Source organism: Trichomycterus rosablanca, chromosome 18 (assembly GCF_030014385.1).
Source record: "Trichomycterus rosablanca isolate fTriRos1 chromosome 18, fTriRos1.hap1, whole genome shotgun sequence".
Lineage (NCBI taxonomy): Eukaryota > Metazoa > Chordata > Actinopteri > Siluriformes > Trichomycteridae > Trichomycterus > Trichomycterus rosablanca.
The window spans coordinates 27,462,213-27,471,665 of NC_086005.1; positions in this window are offsets into that span (position 1 = coordinate 27,462,213).

Here is a 9,453-nt window from a genome sequence, read left to right on the forward strand (position 1 = left end):
TCCTAATGTTTTCTCATTAGTGTTTTGGGAGGAACGATGGATCGCCCGGCCTTCGTCCTGCGTTCTCCTTCACAGCGAGAGTCTGCGGGATCCAACAGCTTCTCATACACTTAAATCTACAATACGTGATTAAAGGTGGATTAGATTTACGCTGGATGTAAGCAGACTCATTTATTTAAGTTAAGATTTAGAGTTTCTACGTATATAAATGTATTTTTTCCAGATAAATGTTATTTTCATTATAAATTTAGCACCAGAAAATAAACCAGAACCTGGTTGTTGTCATTATTAGCAAACCGAATAACTTAAAATTTACCCTGTGCTGTTTTTTCAGTTATATAGTTTTTAACACTTTATTATTTATTTATGCTCGTATATTTTGATGTATTTCCTCCTCTTATATTCCTTAGCAGTGAAACCTACACTGCATCTAAACATTCTACATTTTCTTCCGTAACACATACATTTTTAATCCTTTCTGGTATTAAAACCATTTTTTGGATTAGCAGCAGAAACCCTGGAGCATTCGTCCCAAACAGCTCATCAATTCAGCTCACACACGCGCGCTAAAACACCCAGCGCAGATAGCATGAAAAATACCCCGGCGTGGTATAAACACGCCTTTTACCTCCTTATACTTCAATAGAAAAGTCTTTTACTTTTAATGCATCTGAGTTCATTTTATTCTCATTTTTATGCTGAACAGGCTCACACACCCCAGGCAGGGCGGCAATCCATTACTGGGCTTCGTGCACGTTAGCAGATCTTCTGGGATTCAAACCCGGATCTCAGAGGTGGTGGGAGAGCATAAGAGACTGTTAGAGAGGGGATGTGGTCAGAGCTTCTGCCAACACAAGCAGAATGACGCTAACCGTGAAAAGCAAAAAAATGGGTAGGCAGATTATACAGACAGACAGACAAACAGACAGACAGATAGACAGACATAAAAACAGATAGCTGGCTACATAGACAGACAGACAGACAGACAGACAGACAGACAGACAGAAAGCTGGCTACATACAGGTAGATAAGCAGACAGACAGACATACAGTGTATCACAAAAGTGAGTACACCCCTCACATTTCTGCAGATATTTAAGTATATCTTTTCATGGGACAACACTGACAAAATGACACTTTGACACAATGAAAAGTAGTCTGTGTGCAGCTTATATAACAGTGTAAATTTATTCTTCCCTCAAAATAACTCAATATACAGCCATTAATGTCTAAACCACCGGCAACAAAAGTGAGTACACCCCTTAGTGAAAGTTCCTGAAGTGTCAATATTTTGTGTGGCCACCATTATTTCCCAGAACTGCCTTAACTCTCCTGGGCATGGAGTTTACCAGAGCTTCACAGGTTGCCACTGGAATGCTTTTCCACTCCTCCATGACGATATCACGGAGCTGGTGGATATTCGAGACTTTGCGCTCCTCCACCTTCCGCTTGAGGATGCCCCAAAGATGTTCTATTGGGTTTAGGTCTGGAGACATGCTTGGCCAGTCCATCACCTTTACCCTCAGCCTCTTCAATAAAGCAGTGGTCGTCTTAGAGGTGTGTTTGGGGTCATTATCATGCTGGAACACTGCCCTGCGACCCAGTTTCCGGAGGGAGGGGATCATGCTCTGCTTCAGTATTTCACAGTACATATTGGAGTTCATGTGTCCCTCAATGAAATGTAACTCCCCAACACCTGCTGCACTCATGCAGCCCCAGACCATGGCATTCCCACCACCATGCTTGACTGTAGGCATGACACACTTATCTTTGTACTCCTCAACTGATTGCCGCCACACATGCTTGAGACCATCTGAACCAAACAAATTAATCTTGGTCTCATCAGACCATAGGACATGGTTCCAGTAATCCATGTCCTTTGTTGACATGTCTTCAGCAAACTGTTTGCGGGCTTTCTTGTGTAGAGACTTCAGAAGAGGCTTCCTTCTGGGGTGACAGCCATGCAGACCAATTTGATGTAGTGTGCGGCGTATGGTCTGAGCACTGACAGGCTGACCCCCCACCTTTTCAATCTCTGCAGCAATGCTGACAGCACTCCTGCGTCTATCTTTCAAAGACAGCAGTTGGATGTGACGCTGAGCACGTGCACTCAGCTTCTTTGGATGACCAACGCAAGGTCTGTTCTGAGTGGACCCTGCTCTTTTAAAATGCTGGATGATCTTGGCCACTGTGCTGCAGCTCAGTTTCAGGGTGTTGGCAATCTTCTTGTAGCCTTGGCCATCTTCATGTAGCGCAACAATTCGTCTTTTAAGATCCTCAGAGAGTTCTTTGCCATGAGGTGCCATGTTGGAACTTTCAGTGACCAGTATGAGAGAGTGTGAGAGCTGTACTACTAAATTGAACACACCTGCTCCCTATGCACACCTGAGACCTAGTAACACTAACAAATCACATGACATTTTGGAGGGAAAATGACAAGCAGTGCTCAATTTGGACATTTAGGGGTGTAGTCTCTTAGGGGTGTACTCACTTTTGTTGCCGGTGGTTTAGACATTAATGGCTGTATATTGAGTTATTTTGAGGGAAGAATAAATTTACACTGTTATATAAGCTGCACACAGACTACTTTTCATTGTGTCAAAGTGTCATTTTGTCAGTGTTGTCCCATGAAAAGATATACTTAAATATCTGCAGAAATGTGAGGGGTGTACTCACTTTTGTGATACACTGTACATATAGATAGATAGACAGATAGAAAAACAGATAGCTAGCTATGCAGACAGACAGACAGACAGACAGACAGACAGACAGACAGAGAAAGAAAGAAGGAAAGAAAGCTGGCTACATACAGGTAAACAGTAAGACAGAGAGCTATCTACATAGACAGACAGACAGAAAAACAGACAGACAGGTTGACTGATACTTTGTTCATCCTGAGGGAATTTCAGGAACGAGAGCTCTGTACTAAATAAAAAGCTGAGAACAGAACCCACAGAAAGAAAGTGAAATTAAAGCACCATCCTGACGGAGGAACTGAAGAAACTGAAGAGACTCAAATGCAGATAAATATCAATTACTTTAAAATCACTGAATTTACCAGCAAAACTGTCAATTCTGGCTTCACACGGCCAAGCAGATCCCAAAATACACCCGTCATCGCTCTGGGCATCATGTCGGCCTGCTCAAATTAGGTAACGGGTGGTGGGCTTGACCACAGGCTGCAGTCGAGCAGTGACAGTAAGACAGATGAAATAAATAGAGGAGAATAATTGAGTAAAGTGAGTGATGTTACAGAAAGAGGAAAAGAGGAGAAGGGTAAAAATGACCTGTCTGAGATGTCCAGTAACCCGGTGTGTTTCCAAGGCTACAGAATCCTGGAGGCTGGGCGATGGGCGAGTGTCAAGAACGAGAAGCCGGTATGACAGGTGACGCCTACCTGTGACCTTCCTCCTCCAGAGGTTTCATCTTCTTCTCATTCTTCTTATAAACAAGATTAGCCAAATTATTAGGACCATTTTAATGGGCTGTCACCTGACCAGTAGACCTTTATTTGTTTCCATGACTAGTTCTGATGCCTGTGTGCCCAGTGTAGGTGCCTTCAGTGGTGGGCAGGACTTTGTTTTATTTGGTCTACCAGTTTGAAAAGGCTGATGTTGGGTCTTTAATGATCTGCTCAAGCATTTGTTTGAGCTTTCTTTGAATCTAAATACAGAGGAACCTCGATTTAATGAACTAAACGAGGGTGTACTGGTCCAAAACAGCAAGGTTTTTTCCAGGGGGTGCGAAAATATAAGCAAACACAGCACTAAGGTCTGTAAAAGTGCTAAACATGCACATATGATCAACAGTAAAATGAACAGCATTAATAGAAATGTAAATATATAATGTAAAACCTGTAAATATATAAATATTTAAATTGATGTACTGTACTACTGTGGAGAAATTTCATTTACATTGTGTGGTGGAGGAGATCATATAGTGGGGCTAAATCAGGAATCTGAATCACTGCTGGTGCATAACTAAGTTCTAAAGTTGCAAAAATGGAGCATAAAACACAGAAAAAGGCGAGAACAGAGCGAGCCTCCAGACAAAATAAAGCCTCTCACTCATATAAACAGAGAGACATGCGCCGACTAGTGGAAGATTACTGAACTACTGGTGTCGATACGCTTCTTGTGGGAATTTTAAACAATCGGACCAGACATTCGGTTTCCAGATTTTGTCCGTTAAATCCGAAATTCGTTAAATGGAGGTTCCACTGACATCATTAAAGGGTTAATTGTCCAGTCGGTCTCTAACAGTCAGACCAGCACCCAAAACCCATCTAAAAGCATCAAACCAGAACAGCACAGCCAGCTGAGGATGGGTACCAACTATAACTAACCTGTCAGACAGAAATGTGTGTTTTCAGCAGGGCTCTGACAGAGTAAACAGAGTAAAAACTGACTTGTAACATCCGGTAACATCAGCCTGTATTAATTATTAAGATTGCATACTTGATTTTTCACTTACTAAAATAAACAAATCTTTTTTGCTTGTTGTTTTGATTATTTTTTTATGCATTTTACCCCCTTTTTTCACAATTTAGCTTAGCCAATCCGCTCCTGGGGACCCCAGTGGCGTCCAAGGAGGGTGTATACTCACCTCTGACATGTGTGCAGTCCACCAATCCCTTCTTATTCTCCCATACTTTGGTCAGCTTAGTGTATGGAGAGCCACACCCTGATCTCTGCGCTGCTTCACTTTCTGTACAGGCTCCCTGGACAACTAGGGTCCTTACACAGCGTTTAAAGACCCCACCTCTTAGTCCGGTTTTTCCCACCCAGAAGACTGGAAGCCAACTGTGTCTGCTAGAGGGCGCCCAGCCAACTGGTAGCAGAGCCCAGATTAAATCTAGACGAATCTAGACGAACTAAGACAAATAAATGCAATAGATGTGCAATTTGTGCGTCTGACACGACGGCATGTAATACAACTAAAAATAATAATAGCAGCAGTAGTATAGAGAGTATATTTAATATATTTATAATATATACTTTGCTTGGGTTGACAGTAAGTGACGTGACTCTTCTCTGCTGCTGCTGGTTGGTATGAGTAACGTTTAATGACTCCAATCTTCTCTCCATCATCCATCAACTCAGTTAACCTCAAAGAAACAGAATAAAAAACAGAAATAATTTAGGAGCGTATGTGGTTCCTCTAAAGCTCATCACGTCTTTATGGACCTTGCTCATGGTGTCCCCTTTATTTTGTGTATTTTTTACAATTGAACACAACCACTCTGTAAACCAACCTTTAAATCTACACACCTGAGTACAGTTTATAATCATCTACAGGATAAAAAGGCTATGTAACATCAAATCCAAGTAAATGTCAAACAAACCCTCGGTGACTACCAGCAGTGCTTGTAACACTGTGTTTTATTCGGAGGTCATGAGGAAGTCCTCACCTCATCTCCAGCTGATTGCTGTCCGAATCCAAGATAGAGACTAAATCAACAAACCTGATGGATTTGTTCCACCTTACCAGACAGAGTAATTGGGCTACATGCACCCCTGGGCAAAGTGGGATTTAAAAGGGATGAGAAATAACACATTTCGGATTGAAAGTGTCAGTCCGGTGTTTACTAAAGGAAGAGGGTTTGTTTTTTTGATGCCCACAGGGGTCCTTCCTGACTAATTTCCCTCGAGGTAATTATACCCTCTCAACAAAACACTGTTTGACCAAAGCATTAAAATCAGCCATGTGTTCAGTGGTCCAGTGGTGTTTAGAATGCAGAACCACGCAAAACACTTCTGTCCGATTTGTTGTATTTGTTGCTCTTTTAAAACATCTAGAGTAAACAATAAGGTTTTTAAATACATTACAAAGCAATAATCTTTATTTGCTTGCACGACCACCCAACATATCAGGTTTAATTTAATATCGTTACAGTACGAGGGTTTATTTTCTGTATTTGTAACATTAGTGCAAAAATAGATGTTTGCAGTTATTGTTCCGAATGATTCTTTGCCTTCGTCGTCCACTTGGTTCTGAGCAGTTAATGAATCTAAATTATTGACGACGCTCATGATGAATGCTCGCGACGCTGGAACGCTCTTTTCATAATTGCTTCAAAAATAGGATTTAATTTTTATCCTTTATTCCAAAAGCTGTAATTCAGGTCTAGTCTGAGGTTCCACTGAATTGTCAGGCAGAAAAGCTTTAAAAGCAGATTTAAGTCTTTTGTTTTATACAATGTGGTCTGATTCACTGTTGTTTTGCCTTGCATTCACTTGCATGTTTTACTTGTGTGATGGTCAGATGGTCAAGTTCTTCCACACCAGACTCCCTGGGGTACAGTCACGACTTCTGGAACAGAGAATGGCCTTCCCCAAACTGTTCTGAATTTGGAAGCATATGGTTGTCCTTCTCTAGAAAAGTAAGAGAGAAAATGTAGACCCATAATGCACCATGAGAGACGAGCTGTGGAGTAACTACATACGCTCCTAAATTGCAGGACGATGTGGATGAGAGGAAGTCTTTCTGTTTTAGTCTGTTTCTTTGAGGTTAACTGAGTTGATGGATGATGGAGAGAAGATTGGAGTCATTAAACGTTACTCATACCAACCAGCAGCAGCAGAGAAGAGCCACGTCACTTAATGTCAACCAAGCAAAGTATATATTATATATATTATATATATTATCTATACTACGGCTGCTATTATTATTTTTAGTTGTATTCCATGCAGTAGTGTCTGTTTGTCTCTCTAAGTGTCTGTCTGTTTGTCTGTCTGTCTATCTATATGTCTGTTTGTCTGTCTATCTATCTGTCTATTTATATATCTATCTGCCTGTCTATCTATCTGCCTGTCTGTCTATCTGTTTCTCTTTATATATGTCTGTCTATATATCTATTTGTTTGTCTGTCTATTTATCAATATATATATATCTGTATGTCTGTTTGTGTGTCTGTCTGTTTATCTATCTATTTGTCTGTCTGTTTATCTATCTATCTGTCTGTCTATCTGTTTGTCTGTCTGTCTGCCTGCCTATCTATCTGTCTATCTATATATCTATCTGTCTGTCTGTCTGTCTGTCTGTCTGTCTGTCTGTCTGTCTGTCTGTCTATCTATCTATCTATCTATCTATCTATCTATCTATCTATCTATCTATCTATCTATCTATCTATCTATCTATCTGTTTGTCTGTCTGTCTGCCTATCTATCTGTCTATCTATATATCTATCTTTCTGTCTGTCTGTCTGTCTGTCTGTCTGTCTGTCTGTCTGTCTGTCTATCTATCTAGCTGTCTGTCTATCTGTCTGTCTAAGCATTTAATCTGTTTAATGCATGTTATGATAATGTAATCAATGTTATAATGCATAATTAATTAATTAATTCATTGGTCTGATTTATTGTGCGTAAGGCAGGAAACCCCCCGGACAGGTCGCCCATGGAAGCCAGCAGACTACATATATATAAAAAAGCTGTGCAAGACAAGAAAGCTAAAAAAATCCTTTACACGCAGCAGCGATGCATTATCAGTATTACCCTGCAAGCATCTGCCTAAAATACTGTCAGAATCATTCACGCTCTGAGATGACGAGTGTGAAGAGCTAGCGGTGTGAATAAGCAGCCGGCAGGTTCTCGGCTCGCAGCTCGTCACCGTAAAACCCTCCAGCTATCGTCGACTCCTCTATGTGACTTAAATGCATAAGAGTTAATCCATCAAAAACATCTTTACTTTAAACATTTCTCCTGGGTCCTGGATAGTTTTAGTTTTAAATATTAAATATGGATAAAAGTTTGTGCACCCCAGTCATGTCAAACACAGTCATGGACAATTTAGTATCTCCAGTTCACCTCACTTGCACGTCTTTGGACTGTGGGAGGAAACCGGAGCACCCGGAGTAAACCCACACAGACACGGGGAGAACATGCAAACTCCACACAGAAAGGACCTGGACTGGCCCACCTGGAGATCAAACCCAGGACCTTCTTGCTGTGAGGCGACAGTGCTACCCACCGTGCCGCCCCACTGACAAACGCTTCTCCCAATGGCTGGGCTGTTTTTGGTCAGTCAATCATGTCCATATATGGGCATATAAGTGGTTAAGGTACTGGACTAGTAATCAAAAGGTTGCCGGTTCAAGCCCCACCACCACCAAGTTGCCACTGTTGGGCCCCTGAGCAAGGCCCTTAACCCTCAATTGCTCAAAAAAAATGTGTTCAGTCATAATTGTAAGTCGCTTTGGAGAAAAGCGTCTGCTAAATGCCGGAAATGTAAATGAAAATCTAGATGTCCGACCGGTCAATAGCATGACTAAGATCCGGTGTGGAGTTTGCATGTTCTCCCCCTGTCTGCATGGGTTTCCTCCCAGTGCAAAGACACACAAGTGAGGTTAATTGGAGCTACAAAAATGTATGTGTGCCCTGTGATGGACTGGCGACCTGTCTGGGTTGTTTCCTACCTTTCGCCCAGTGATTTGGACCCACTGTGACCCTGAACAGGATAAAATAGAGGTAAAACAGATAATGAATTAATGTTTTGAAACATGAAGCAGATCAATTTTAAGTAAGACGTCAGAATTTACACCTGGAACTAGAAATAGAATTTCTATAAATAGAAATATATTTAAAAGTTGATTATGCAGAATATTTTGGTGGCGACGATTAAAATCTGAAAGTTTCCTGGACTTCATCTCTCAGTGTGAAGAATCTGCAGACTATTTTTACACCAGCGCCCACACACACACGAATCCAGCAGCCAAGATACAGATTCAACAATTAAGCAAAGTGAACAAAGAACTTGCAGTCGATGAAATAGCTAAATTGTTTGGATAAATACGCATTAAACGCAGCATGTACCAAGTAGGCGTGAAGCTCCGAGGAGGCTCGACGTGCGCTCCTTGTTTTTGCTTTGTTCACGAGCACTTAGAGTAAAAAACAACCTCATTTGAGATGGAAGAAAACGAGCCGTTACTGACAGTTCAATTTATGCCTCTTTGGTTTTCTGTAAGATGCATTACAGCCGTTCTCTGTGGTCTGGAATTATATTTTATTATGATTCAGTCGTTCGTAGGATTTAAAGCATGTACAATTTTACAGTACATCGTACTCCTAATTACACAGTGGATTCAGTAAATATTTGGGCTTTTTAATGTGACAGTTTTACAGATATTTCTCCGCCACATTTTCCTGCACTTGACTTTACATTACATACTACACACATATGTATATATTTATATATAGTATATACACTGATTAGCCATAACATTAAAACCACATCCTTGTTTCTACACTCACTGTCCATTTTATCAGCTCCACTTACCATATAGAAGCACTTTGTAGTTCTACAATTACTGACTGTAGTCCATCTGTTTCTCTACATACTTTTTTAGCCTGCTTTCACCCTGTTCTTCAATGATCAGGACCCTCACAGGACCACCACAGAGCAGGTATTATTTAGGTGGTGGATCATTCTCAGGACTGCAGTGACACTGACATGGTGG